Here is a 14,833-nt window from a genome sequence, read left to right as displayed (position 1 = left end):
TTACCTTTTAAAGCAGCTGCATTCAGTTTTCATTAGTGCTGTTAGCACTTTACACCCCATCAGCAGCTAGAAGGTACACAGTTCCCTAAAACCTCTTCAGCATTTATAGTTTGTAGACTTTTTGCTGATGGTCATTTGACTGGTGTGAGCTGAAACCTTTGTGGACGTTGGATTTGCATGCAGCTAATAATTCCTTATACTGAGCTTTAGGCATGTCTTTTTTTTTTCTTTTCCTTTTTTTTTTAAAGAGTGAGTACAACTTCCCTCTCATATTAACTTCTTGAAAACTTTGTCATGTGTTGAAATTTCTTGCCTATTCCCTACCCCAGGACATTTTTTGAGGGCAGGTATCATTTACAGCCCCGCAGTCCTCGTGACTATTAAGCGACCATTAGCACTGTGTTTAAAGCTGCTGTTGTGGGAAACAGCCACAAGGCGGCAGCATTATTACGTTCTCAACTCTTGTTACTAGGGCAACAGAGTCTTCCTGGACGTCGTGTTCCTCGGTTGTAAATTAGAGTGGAATGTGCTGGGACAAGCCCCCAGAAGTTTATGTCTCCTTACTTATGTTCGTTTTTTAAATTTAATTTATATTTCTTATCGGAGGAAATTTGATTAGAGTGTTGTGATTGTCTGGCTGTACAGAATCTGGTCAATGATTCATACATATGTCTGTTCATCTTCGGATCCTGTTACCATGTACGTTATTACAGAATGTTGAGTAGACCTCCCTTGGTATTTGGTAGGTGTTTTGTCATGATATATTTTATATGTATTGGTGATTATATAATTCATATAGTTTATATGTTATATGTTTATATACATTTAACATACGTTAGTATATGTATGCTACCCCCATAATCCTAATTTATCCATCCTCCCACCTTTCATTTTGGTTAACCATTAGTTTGTTTTATCAGTCTGTGAGTGTGTTTTTCTGTGGAAATATGTTCATTGGGAGCAATCTTAGGATAACACGTATAAATGATATCATAGGATATTTGTCATTCCCTTTTGACTTACGTAACGTACTATGATTATTTCTAGGCTCATGTGTAGTCCTGCAAACGGCATTTTTCATTTTTTTCCCGAGGCTACTATTCCATTCGGTACGTATACCACTTCTTCTTTGTCCATTTATCTGTTGATGGACATTTTGTTTGCTTGCATGGCTTGGCTATTGTAAATATTGCTGCAGGGCATGTTTGCCTGTCTGTGCCTTTCCCATTCTGGTCTTCTTAGGGTATAGGCCCATTAGGGGATCGGCCGCATGATATGGTAGCTCAATTTTTACCTTTTAAACGCAGCTCCGTTCTGTTCTCATGATTAGCTGTTACCAGTTTACATCCAACCAACAGCATAGTGGGTATGCATTTCTCCCCCAACCCGTCAGCATGCATTGTTTGTAGACTTTTTACGGATGGCATTTTGAATATTGGGTGGTGAAATCTTTTTGTAGTTTGGATTTGCATCCAACCAATAATTCCTGATATTGAGCTTTTATCCATGTTCTTCTTTTTTTAAAACAACCGAGTGAGTAACACTTACCTCTTCAAATTGTTTTCTTGAAAAATTTTCCGTGTTGTGAACTTTCTTGGCCATTACCTACCCCAGGACATGTTTTGAGGACACGTGTCATTTACGGCCCTACAATTACTGTGAATCTCAAGTGACCCTTAGCCCTGTGTTTAAAGCTGCTGTTGTGGGAAACGGCCACAAGGCGGCAGCATTTCTCCATTCCCAAGTCTGGTTACTAGGGCAGCAGAGCCTTCCTGAAAGTTGTGTTCCTAGGTTGTAAATTAGAATGGGATGTGCCAGGGAAAACCCCAATAACTTTATGTCTCATTAATTGTTGTTCGTGGTTTTAATTTTTTAAATTGGGGTAATGAGCAGAATAGTGTTTGTTCTGGGTGTGCACAATCAGGTTCAATTGAACATTATATATATCTACTCATGTACAGATCCTCTTCCCATGTAAATTACTATTATTTTTTTAAATAAATTTATTTTATTTATTTATTTATTTTTGGCTGAGTTGGATCTTCGTTGCTGCATGTGGGCTTTCTCCAGTTGCGGTGAGCGGGGGCTACTCTCCGTTGCGGTGCACCGGCTTCTCACTGCAGTGGCTTCTCTTGTTGCGGAGCACGGGCTCTAGGCGTGTGGGCTTCAGTAGTTGTGGCGCATGGGCTCAGTAGTTATGGCTCATGGGCTCCAGAGCGTAGGCTCATTAGTTGTGGTGCACGGGCTTAGTTGCTCTGCTGCATGTGGGACCTTCCCGAACCAGGGATCGAACCTGTGTCCCCTGCATTGGCAGGTGGATTCTTAACCACGGTGCCACCAGGCAAGCCCCCGTGTAAATTATTACAGAGCGTTCAGTAGACCTCCCTTGGTATATGGTCGGTCTTTTTGATACGTGTGTTTAATATGTATTTGTATACGTACGGTAACCCTAATCTTAATGTATCCATTCCTCCCACCTTTCCTTTTAGATAACCATAGTTTGTTTTCTAAGTCTGTGAGAGTCTTTCTCTGTGGAAATATGTTCATACGTGTCAGTTGTTAGGTAACAGCTAGGAGTGATATCACAGGTTATTTGTCGGCTGCTTTCCGACTTACCTCATGTTCTGTGATTATCTCTAGGCTCATCTATGGTGCTGCAAAGAGCAGTGTTTCATCCTTTTCCATGGCGAATATTGCATTGTGTACATGGACCACTTCTTCTTTGTGCATTCATCTGTGGATGGACATTTTGGTTACTTCCAAGTCTTGGCAATGCTAAATATTGATGCAGTGCAGGATTGCCAGCCTGTGTCTTTTGGATTCTGGTCTTCTCAGGGATTAGGCCCAGCAGTGGGCCTACTAGATCATATGGTAGTTCAAATTTTTCCCTTTCAACGCACCTCCATTCTGTTCTCACTACTGGCTGTTACCAGTGTACATCCCACCAGCAACTAGAGGGTACACAGTTCTCTAAAACCCCTTCAGAATTTATTGTTTGTAGACTTTTTACTGATGGCATTTTGAGTGTTGGGTGGTGATACCTTTTTGTAGGTTGGATTTGCATGCGTCTAATAATTCCCGATATTGAGCTTTCATCTACTTTTTTTTTTTTAAGTAAAACAGAGAAACTCACCTCTTCAAATTGTTTCCTTGAAAAATTTGCCATGTTCTGAATTCCTGTGGCCATTACCTGCACCAGGACATTTTTTGAGGGCAGGTGTCCTTTACAGCCCTGTAGTAATTGTGAATATCACATGACCATTAGTTCTGCATTTAAAGCTGCTGTTGCAGGAAACGGCCACAAGGGGGCAGCATTTCTATATTCCCAACTCTGGTTACTAGGGCAACACAGCCTTCCTGGAAGTCCTGTTTGTAGGTTGTAAAGTAGAGTGGAATGTGCCAGGACAAACCCCCAGAAACTATGTCTACTTATTTGTTGTTGATATTCTCAGTTTAATTTTCATTTTTCTCAGAGCAAATTTGATTGCAATGTTGTGTTTGTTCTAGGTGTACAGAATGTCTTTCATTGATTCATATATCTTTTCATGTTTGGATCCTGTTCCGTAGAGATTATTACAGAATGTTGTGTAGACCTCTCTTGGTATTCGGTATGTCTGATGATTATATATTTTATAAGTATTAGCATATGTCTGTTAAACCCAATATCCTCCGTTATACATTCCTCACACCTTTCCGTTTGGTTAAGCACAAGCTTGTTTTCTGAACACGTGAGTGTCCTTCTCTGTGGAAATAGGTTCATTCCTATCAATTTTTACATAAGACCTATACGTGATATCATAGGATATGTGTCTCTCGCTTTCTGACTTACTTCAAGTTGTGTGATTGTCTGTAGCCTCGTCTATGGTGCTGCAAACGGCATTGTTTCGTTCTTTTCTGTGTCTAATATTGCATTGTGTACATGGACCACTTTTTCGTCCATTCATCTGATGATGGACATTTTTGTTGCTTCCATGTCTTGGCTATTGTAAATACTGCTGCAATACACGATGTTCCATCCTGTGTCTTTTTGATGCTGGCTTTCACAGGTGACAGGCCCAATAGTGGGCCTTCCGGATCATATGGGGACTCAATTTTTACCTTTCAACGCACTGCCATTCTGTTCCTATTATTGGCGGTTACCAGTTTACATCCCACTTAGACCGAGAGGTTACGCTATTCTCCACAACTTCTTCAACATCTATTGTTTGTTGACGTTTTGCTGATGGTCATTCTGACTGGTGTGAGGTGATACGTTTGTGTAGATTGGATTTGCATGCGTCTAATAATTCCTGATGTTTTGCGTGTATCAATGTCCTTTTCATTTTTTTTTAAGATTCAGCTAAACTTACAACTTCAAATTTCCTTCTTGAAAAATTTGCCGCGTTTGGATTTTTTTGGCCATTCCCTACCCCAGGACAGTTTTTGAGGGCATGAGTCATTTACAGCCCTGCAGTCCTTGTGAATATTAGTGACCATTAGCAGTGGATTTAAAGCTGCTGTTTGAGGAAACGGCCTTAAGGTGGCAGCATTTCTACGTTGCCAACTCTGCTTGCTAGGGAAACAGAACCTTGCTGCAAGTTGTGCTTTTAGGTTGCAGATTAGAGTGGAATGTGTCAGGACAAACCCCCATAAGTTTTAGCCTCCTTAATTCTTGTTTGTGTCTTTAAGTTTTCATTTTTATCAGAGCAAATTGGATTTTAAAATGTCTTTTGTTCTAGCTGCACAGAATCTTGTTCATGTACACATATACATATATCTATTGATCTTTGTGTCCTTTTCCATGTAGGTTATTGTAGAGTGTTGAATAGACCACTCTTGATATTCCATAGGTCTTTGGGGATGATATATTTTATATGTATTAGTATATTTTTGTTAACCCCAATATCCTAATTTGTCCATTCCTCACACCTTTTCTTTAGCTTAACCATAAGTTTGTCTTCTCCATCTGAGATTGTCTTTCCCTATGGAAATATGTTCATTTTTATGAATTTTCAGATAACATAAGTGATATCGTAGAACATTTGTCTTTCGCAATCTGACTTACTTCACATTGTGTGATTATCTCTAGGCTCATCCGTGGTGCTGCATATGCCATTCTTTTATTTTTTTTCGTGGCTAATATTCCATTCTGTACATATACCACTTCTTCTTTGTCCATTCATCTGTTTATGGAGCTTTTTTTTGCTTCCATGTCTTGGCTCTTTCAATATTGCTGCAGTGCACATTTGCCTGCCTCTGTCTTTCCGATTCTGGTGGTCTTAGGTTATAGGCCCAGAAGGTGCCCTGCCGCATCATACGGTAGCTCAATTTTTACCTTTTAAAGCAGCTGCTTTCAGTTTTCATTAGTGCTGTTAGCACTTTACACCCCATCAGCAGGTAGAAGGTACACAGTTCCCTAAAACCTCTTCAGCATTTATAGTTTGTAGACTTTTTGCTGATGGTCATTTGACTGGTGTGAGCTGAAACCTTTGTGGACGTTGGATTTGCATGCAGCTAATAATTCCTTATACTGAGCTTTAGGCATGTCTTTTTTTTTTCTTTTCCTTTTTTTTTTAAAGAGTGAGTACAACTTCCCTCTCATATTGACTTCTTGAAAACTTTGTCATGTGTTGAAATTTCTTGCCTATTCCCTACCCCAGGACATTTTTTGAGGGCAGGTATCATTTACAGCCCCGCAGTCCTCGTGACTATTAAGCGACCATTAGCACTGTGTTTAAAGCTGCTGTTGTGGGAAACAGCCACAAGGCGGCAGCATTATTACGTTCTCAACTCTTGTTACTAGGGCAACAGAGTCTTCCTGGACGTCGTGTTCCTCGGTTGTAAATTAGAGTGGAATGTGCTGGGACAAGCCCCCAGAAGTTTATGTCTCCTTACTTATGTTCGTTTTTTAAATTTAATTTATATTTCTTATCGGAGGAAATTTGATTAGAGTGTTGTGATTGTCTGGCTGTACAGAATCTGGTCAATGATTCATACATATGTCTGTTCATCTTCGGATCCTGTTACCATGTATGTTATTACAGAATGTTGAGTAGACCTCCCTTGGTATTTGGTAGGTGTTTTGTCATGATATATTTTATATGTATTGGTGATTATATAATTCATATAGTTTATATGTTATATGTTTATATACATTTAACATATGTTAGTATATGTATGCTAATTTCCTAATAATCCTAATTTATCCATCCTCCCACCTTTCATTTTGGTTAACCATTAGTTTGTTTTATCAGTCTGTGAGTGTGTTTTTCTGTGGAAATATGTTCATTGGGAGCAATCTTAGGATAACACGTATAAATGATATCATAGGATATTTGTCATTCCCTTTTGACTTACGTAACGTACTATGATTATTTCTAGGCTCATGTGTAGTCCTGCAAACGGCATTGTTCATTTTTTTCCCGAGGCTACTATTCCATTCGGTACGTATACCACTTCTTCTTTGTCCATTTATCTGTTGATGGACATTTTGTTTGCTTGCATGGCTTGGCTATTGTAAATATTGCTGCAGGGCATGTTTGCCTGTCTGTGCCTTTCCCATTCTGGTCTTCTTAGGGTATAGGCCCATTAGGGGATCGGCCGCATGATATGGTAGCTCAATTTTTACCTTTTAAACGCAGCTCCGTTCTGTTCTCATGATTAGCTGTTACCAGTTTACATCCAACCAACAGCATAGTGGGTATGCATTTCTCCCCCAACCCGTCAGCATGCATTGTTTGTAGACTTTTTACGGATGGCATTTTGAATATTGGGTGGTGAAATCTTTTTGTAGTTTGGATTTGCATCCAACCAATAATTCCTGATATTGAGCTTTTATCCATGTTCTTCTTTTTTTAAAACAACCGAGTGAGTAACACTTACCTCTTCAAATTGTTTTCTTGAAAAATTTTCCGTGTTGTGAACTTTCTTGGCCATTACCTACCCCAGGACATGTTTTGAGGACACGTGTCATTTACGGCCCTACAATTACTGTGAATCTCAAGTGACCCTTAGCCCTGTGTTTAAAGCTGCTGTTGTGGGAAACGGCCACAAGGCGGCAGCATTTCTCCATTCCCAAGTCTGGTTACTAGGGCAGCAGAGCCTTCCTGAAAGTTGTGTTCCTAGGTTGTAAATTAGAATGGGATGTGCCAGGGAAAACCCCAATAACTTTATGTCTCATTAATTGTTGTTCGTGGTTTTAATTTTTTAAATTGGGGTAATGAGCAGAATAGTGTTTGTTCTGGGTGTGCACAATCAGGTTCAATTGAACATTATATATATCTACTCATGTACAGATCCTCTTCCCATGTAAATTACTATTATTTTTTTAAATAAATTTATTTTATTTATTTATTTATTTTTGGCTGAGTTGGATCTTCGTTGCTGCATGTGGGCTTTCTCCAGTTGTGGTGAGCGGGGGCTACTCTCCGTTGCGGTGCACCGGCTTCTCACTGCAGTGGCTTCTCTTGTTGCGGAGCACGGGCTCTAGGCGTGTGGGCTTCAGTAGTTGTGGCGCATGGGCTCAGTAGTTATGGCTCATGGGCTCCAGAGCGTAGGCTCATTAGTTGTGGTGCACGGGCTTAGTTGCTCTGCTGCATGTGGGACCTTCCCGAACCAGGGATCGAACCTGTGTCCCCTGCATTGGCAGGTGGATTCTTAACCACGGTGCCACCAGGCAAGCCCCCGTGTAAATTATTACAGAGCGTTCAGTAGACCTCCCTTGGTATATGGTCGGTCTTTTTGATACGTGTGTTTAATATGTATTTGCATACGTACGGTAACCCTAATCTTAATGTATCCATTCCTCCCACCTTTCCTTTTAGATAACCATAGTTTGTTTTCTAAGTCTGTGAGAGTCTTTCTCTGTGGAAATATGTTCATACGTGTCAGTTGTTAGGTAACAGCTAGGAGTGATATCACAGGTTATTTGTCGGCTGCTTTCCGACTTACCTCATGTTCTGTGATTATCTCTAGGCTCATCTATGGTGCTGCAAAGAGCAGTGTTTCATCCTTTTCCATGGCGAATATTGCATTGTGTACATGGACCACTTCTTCTTTGTGCATTCATCTGTGGATGGACATTTTGGTTACTTCCAAGTCTTGGCAATGCTAAATATTGATGCAGTGCAGGATTGCCAGCCTGTGTCTTTTGGATTCTGGTCTTCTCAGGGATTAGGCCCAGCAGTGGGCCTACTAGATCATATGGTAGTTCAAATTTTTCCCTTTCAACGCACCTCCATTCTGTTCTCACTACTGGCTGTTACCAGTGTACATCCCACCAGCAACTAGAGGGTACACAGTTCTCTAAAACCCCTTCAGAATTTATTGTTTGTAGACTTTTTACTGATGGCATTTTGAGTGTTGGGTGGTGATACCTTTCTGTAGGTTGGATTTGCATGCGTCTAATAATTCCCGATATTGAGCTTTCATCTACGTTTTTTTTTTTTAAGTAAAACAGAGAAACTCACCTCTTCAAATTGTTTCCTTGAAAAATTTGCCATGTTCTGAATTCCTGTGGCCATTACCTGCACCAGGACATTTTTTGAGGGCAGGTGTCCTTTACAGCCCTGTAGTAATTGTGAATATCACATGACCATTAGTTCTGCATTTAAAGCTGCTGTTGCAGGAAACGGCCACAAGGGGGCAGCATTTCTATATTCCCAACTCTGGTTACTAGGGCAACACAGCCTTCCTGGAAGTCCTGTTTGTAGGTTGTAAAGTAGAGTGGAATGTGCCAGGACAAACCCCCAGAAACTATGTCTACTTATTTGTTGTTGATATTCTCAGTTTAATTTTCATTTTTCTCAGAGCAAATTTGATTGCAATGTTGTGTTTGTTCTAGGTGTACAGAATGTCTTTCATTGATTCATATATCTTTTCATGTTTGGATCCTGTTCCGTAGAGATTATTACAGAATGTTGTGTAGACCTCTCTTGGTATTCGGTATGTCTGATGATTATATATTTTATAAGTATTAGCATATGTCTGTTAAACCCAATATCCTCCGTTATACATTCCTCACACCTTTCCGTTTGGTTAAGCACAAGCTTGTTTTCTGAACACGTGAGTGTCCTTCTCTGTGGAAATAGGTTCATTCCTATCAATTTTTACATAAGACCTATACGTGATATCATAGGATATGTGTCTCTCGCTTTCTGACTTACTTCAAGTTGTGTGATTGTCTGTAGCCTCGTCTATGGTGCTGCAAACGGCATTGTTTCGTTCTTTTCTGTGTCTAATATTGCATTGTGTACATGGACCACTTTTTCGTCCATTCATCTGATGATGGACATTTTTGTTGCTTCCATGTCTTGGCTATTGTAAATACTGCTGCAATACACGATGTTCCATCCTGTGTCTTTTTGATGCTGGCTTTCACAGGTGACAGGCCCAATAGTGGGCCTTCCGGATCATATGGGGACTCAATTTTTACCTTTCAACGCACTGCCATTCTGTTCCTATTATTGGCGGTTACCAGTTTACATCCCACTTAGACCGAGAGGTTACGCTATTCTCCACAACTTCTTCAACATCTATTGTTTGTTGACGTTTTGCTGATGGTCATTCTGACTGGTGTGAGGTGATACGTTTGTGTAGATTGGATTTGCATGCGTCTAATAATTCCTGATGTTTTGCGTGTATCAATGTCCTTTTCATTTTTTTTTAAGATTCAGCTAAACTTACAACTTCAAATTTCCTTCTTGAAAAATTTGCCGCGTTTGGATTTTTTTGGCCATTCCCTACCCCAGGACAGTTTTTGAGGGCATGAGTCATTTACAGCCCTGCAGTCCTTGTGAATATTAGTGACCATTAGCAGTGGATTTAAAGCTGCTGTTTGAGGAAACGGCCTTAAGGTGGCAGCATTTCTACGTTGGCAACTCTGCTTGCTAGGGAAACAGAACCTTGCTGCAAGTTGTGCTTTTAGGTTGCAGATTAGAGTGGAATGTGTCAGGACAAACCCCCATAAGTTTTAGCCTCCTTAATTCTTGTTTGTGTCTTTAAGTTTTCATTTTTATCAGAGCAAATTGGATTTTAAAATGTCTTTTGTTCTAGCTGCACAGAATCTTGTTCATGTACACATATACATATATCTATTGATCTTTGTGTCCTTTTCCATGTAGGTTATTGTAGAGTGTTGAATAGACCACTCTTGGTATTCCATAGGTCTTTGGGGATGATATATTTTATATGTATTAGTATATGTTTGTTAACCCCAATATCCTAATTTGTCCATTCCTCACACCTTTTCTTTAGCTTAACCATAAGTTTGTCTTCTCCATCTGAGATTGTCTTTCCCTATGGAAATATGTTCATTTTTATGAATTTTCAGATAACATAAGTGATATCGTAGAACATTTGTCTTTCGCAATCTGACTTACTTCACGTTGTGTGATTATCTCTAGGCTCATCCGTGGTGCTGCATATGCCATTCTTTTATTTTTTTTCGTGGCTAATATTCCATTCTGTACATATACCACTTCTTCTTTGTCCATTCATCTGTTTATGGAGCTTTTTTTTGCTTCCATGTCTTGGCTCTTTCAATATTGCTGCAGTGCACATTTGCCTGCCTCTGTCTTTCCGATTCTGGTGGTCTTAGGTTATAGGCCCAGAAGGTGCCCTGCCGCATCATACGGTAGCTCAATTTTTACCTTTTAAAGCAGCTGCTTTCAGTTTTCATTAGTGCTGTTAGCACTTTACACCCCATCAGCAGCTAGAAGGTACACAGTTCCCTAAAACCTCTTCAGCATTTATAGTTTGTAGACTTTTTGCTGATGGTCATTTGACTGGTGTGAGCTGAAACCTTTGTGGACGTTGGATTTGCATGCAGCTAATAATTCCTTATACTGAGCTTTAGGCATGTCTTTTTTTTTTCTTTTCCTTTTTTTTTTAAAGAGTGAGTACAACTTCCCTCTCATATTGACTTCTTGAAAACTTTGTCATGTGTTGAAATTTCTTGCCTATTCCCTACCCCAGGACATTTTTTGAGGGCAGGTATCATTTACAGCCCCGCAGTCCTCGTGACTATTAAGCGACCATTAGCACTGTGTTTAAAGCTGCTGTTGTGGGAAACAGCCACAAGGCGGCAGCATTATTACGTTCTCAACTCTTGTTACTAGGGCAACAGAGTCTTCCTGGACGTCGGGTTCCTCGGTTGTAAATTAGAGTGGAATGTGCTGGGACAAGCCCCCAGAAGTTTATGTCTCCTTACTTATGTTCGTTTTTTAAATTTAATTTATATTTCTTATCGGAGGAAATTTGATTAGAGTGTTGTGATTGTCTGGCTGTACAGAATCTGGTCAATGATTCATACATATGTCTGTTCATCTTCGGATCCTGTTACCATGTATGTTATTACAGAATGTTGAGTAGACCTCCCTTGGTATTTGGTAGGTGTTTTGTCATGATATATTTTATATGTATTGGTGATTATATAATTCATATAGTTTATATGTTATATGTTTATATACATTTAACATATGTTAGTATATGTATGCTAATTTCCTAATAATCCTAATTTATCCATCCTCCCACCTTTCATTTTGGTTAACCATTAGTTTGTTTTATCAGTCTGTGAGTGTGTTTTTCTGTGGAAATATGTTCATTGGGAGCAATCTTAGGATAACACGTATAAATGATATCATAGGATATTTGTCATTCCCTTTTGACTTACGTAACGTACTATGATTATTTCTAGGCTCATGTGTAGTCCTGCAAACGGCATTGTTCATTTTTTTCCCGAGGCTACTATTCCATTCGGTACGTATACCACTTCTTCTTTGTCCATTTATCTGTTGATGGACATTTTGTTTGCTTGCATGGCTTGGCTATTGTAAATATTGCTGCAGGGCATGTTTGCCTGTCTGTGCCTTTCCCATTCTGGTCTTCTTAGGGTATAGGCCCATTAGGGGATCGGCCGCATGATATGGTAGCTCAATTTTTACCTTTTAAACGCAGCTCCGTTCTGTTCTCATGATTAGCTGTTACCAGTTTACATCCAACCAACAGCATAGTGGGTATGCATTTCTCCCCCAACCCGTCAGCATGCATTGTTTGTAGACTTTTTACGGATGGCATTTTGAATATTGGGTGGTGAAATCTTTTTGTAGTTTGGATTTGCATCCAACCAATAATTCCTGATATTGAGCTTTTATCCATGTTCTTCTTTTTTTAAAACAACCGAGTGAGTAACACTTACCTCTTCAAATTGTTTTCTTGAAAAATTTTCCGTGTTGTGAACTTTCTTGGCCATTACCTACCCCAGGACATGTTTTGAGGACACGTGTCATTTACGGCCCTACAATTACTGTGAATCTCAAGTGACCCTTAGCCCTGTGTTTAAAGCTGCTGTTGTGGGAAACGGCCACAAGGCGGCAGCATTTCTCCATTCCCAAGTCTGGTTACTAGGGCAGCAGAGCCTTCCTGAAAGTTGTGTTCCTAGGTTGTAAATTAGAATGGGATGTGCCAGGGAAAACCCCAATAACTTTATGTCTCATTAATTGTTGTTCGTGGTTTTAATTTTTTAAATTGGGGTAATGAGCAGAATAGTGTTTGTTCTGGGTGTGCACAATCAGGTTCAATTGAACATTATATATATCTACTCATGTACAGATCCTCTTCCCATGTAAATTACTATTATTTTTTTAAATAAATTTATTTTATTTATTTACTTATTTTTGGCTGAGTTGGATCTTCGTTGCTGCATGTGGGCTTTCTCCAGTTGCGGTGAGCGGGGGCTACTCTCCGTTGCGGTGCACCGGCTTCTCACTGCAGTGGCTTCTCTTGTTGCGGAGCACGGGCTCTAGGCGTGTGGGCTTCAGTAGTTGTGGCGCATGGGCTCAGTAGTTATGGCTCATGGGCTCCAGAGCGTAGGCTCATTAGTTGTGGTGCACGGGCTTAGTTGCTCTGCTGCATGTGGGACCTTCCCGAACCAGGGATCGAACCTGTGTCCCCTGCATTGGCAGGTGGATTCTTAACCACGGTGCCACCAGGCAAGCCCCCGTGTAAATTATTACAGAGCGTTCAGTAGACCTCCCTTGGTATATGGTCGGTCTTTTTGATACGTGTGTTTAATATGTATTTGCATACGTACGGTAACCCTAATCTTAATGTATCCATTCCTCCCACCTTTCCTTTTAGATAACCATAGTTTGTTTTCTAAGTCTGTGAGAGTCTTTCTCTGTGGAAATATGTTCATACGTGTCAGTTGTTAGGTAACAGCTAGGAGTGATATCACAGGTTATTTGTCGGCTGCTTTCCGACTTACCTCATGTTCTGTGATTATCTCTAGGCTCATCTATGGTGCTGCAAAGAGCAGTGTTTCATCCTTTTCCATGGCGAATATTGCATTGTGTACATGGACCACTTCTTCTTTGTGCATTCATCTGTGGATGGACATTTTGGTTACTTCCAAGTCTTGGCAATGCTAAATATTGATGCAGTGCAGGATTGCCAGCCTGTGTCTTTTGGATTCTGGTCTTCTCAGGGATTAGGCCCAGCAGTGGGCCTACTAGATCATATGGTAGTTCAAATTTTTCCCTTTCAACGCACCTCCATTCTGTTCTCACTACTGGCTGTTACCAGTGTACATCCCACCAGCAACTAGAGGGTACACAGTTCTCTAAAACCCCTTCAGAATTTATTGTTTGTAGACTTTTTACTGATGGCATTTTGAGTGTTGGGTGGTGATACCTTTTTGTAGGTTGGATTTGCATGCGTCTAATAATTCCCGATATTGAGCTTTCATCTACGTTTTTTTTTTTTAAGTAAAACAGAGAAACTCACCTCTTCAAATTGTTTCCTTGAAAAATTTGCCATGTTCTGAATTCCTGTGGCCATTACCTGCACCAGGACATTTTTTGAGGGCAGGTGTCCTTTACAGCCCTGTAGTAATTGTGAATATCACATGACCATTAGTTCTGCATTTAAAGCTGCTGTTGCAGGAAACGGCCACAAGGGGGCAGCATTTCTATATTCCCAACTCTGGTTACTAGGGCAACACAGCCTTCCTGGAAGTCCTGTTTGTAGGTTGTAAAGTAGAGTGGAATGTGCCAGGACAAACCCCCAGAAACTATGTCTACTTATTTGTTGTTGATATTCTCAGTTTAATTTTCATTTTTCTCAGAGCAAATTTGATTGCAATGTTGTGTTTGTTCTAGGTGTACAGAATGTCTTTCATTGATTCATATATCTTTTCATGTTTGGATCCTGTTCCGTAGAGATTATTACAGAATGTTGTGTAGACCTCTCTTGGTATTCGGTATGTCTGATGATTATATATTTTATAAGTATTAGCATATGTCTGTTAAACCCAATATCCTCCGTTATACATTCCTCACACCTTTCCGTTTGGTTAAGCACAAGCTTGTTTTCTGAACACGTGAGTGTCCTTCTCTGTGGAAATAGGTTCATTCCTATCAATTTTTACATAAGACCTATACGTGATATCATAGGATATGTGTCTCTCGCTTTCTGACTTACTTCAAGTTGTGTGATTGTGTGTAGCCTCGTCTATGGTGCTGCAAACGGCATTGTTTCATTCTTTTCTGTGTCTAATATTGCATTGTGTACATGGACCACTTTTTCGTCCATTCATCTGATGATGGACATTTTTGTTGCTTCCATGTCTTGGCTATTGTAAATACTGCTGCAATACACGATGTTCCATCCTGTGTCTTTTTGATGCTGGCTTTCACAGGTGACAGGCCCAATAGTGGGCCTTCCGGATCATATGGGGACTCAATTTTTACCTTTCAACGCACTGCCATTCTGTTCCTATTATTGGCGGTTACCAGTTTACATCCCACTTAGACCGAGAGGTTACGCTATTCTCCACAACTTCTTCAACATCTATTGT

The sequence above is a fragment of the Eubalaena glacialis genome, chromosome 7 (assembly GCF_028564815.1).
Source record: "Eubalaena glacialis isolate mEubGla1 chromosome 7, mEubGla1.1.hap2.+ XY, whole genome shotgun sequence".
Classification (NCBI taxonomy): Eukaryota; Metazoa; Chordata; class Mammalia; order Artiodactyla; family Balaenidae; genus Eubalaena; species Eubalaena glacialis.
Note: the sequence above shows the minus strand (reverse complement) of the source record.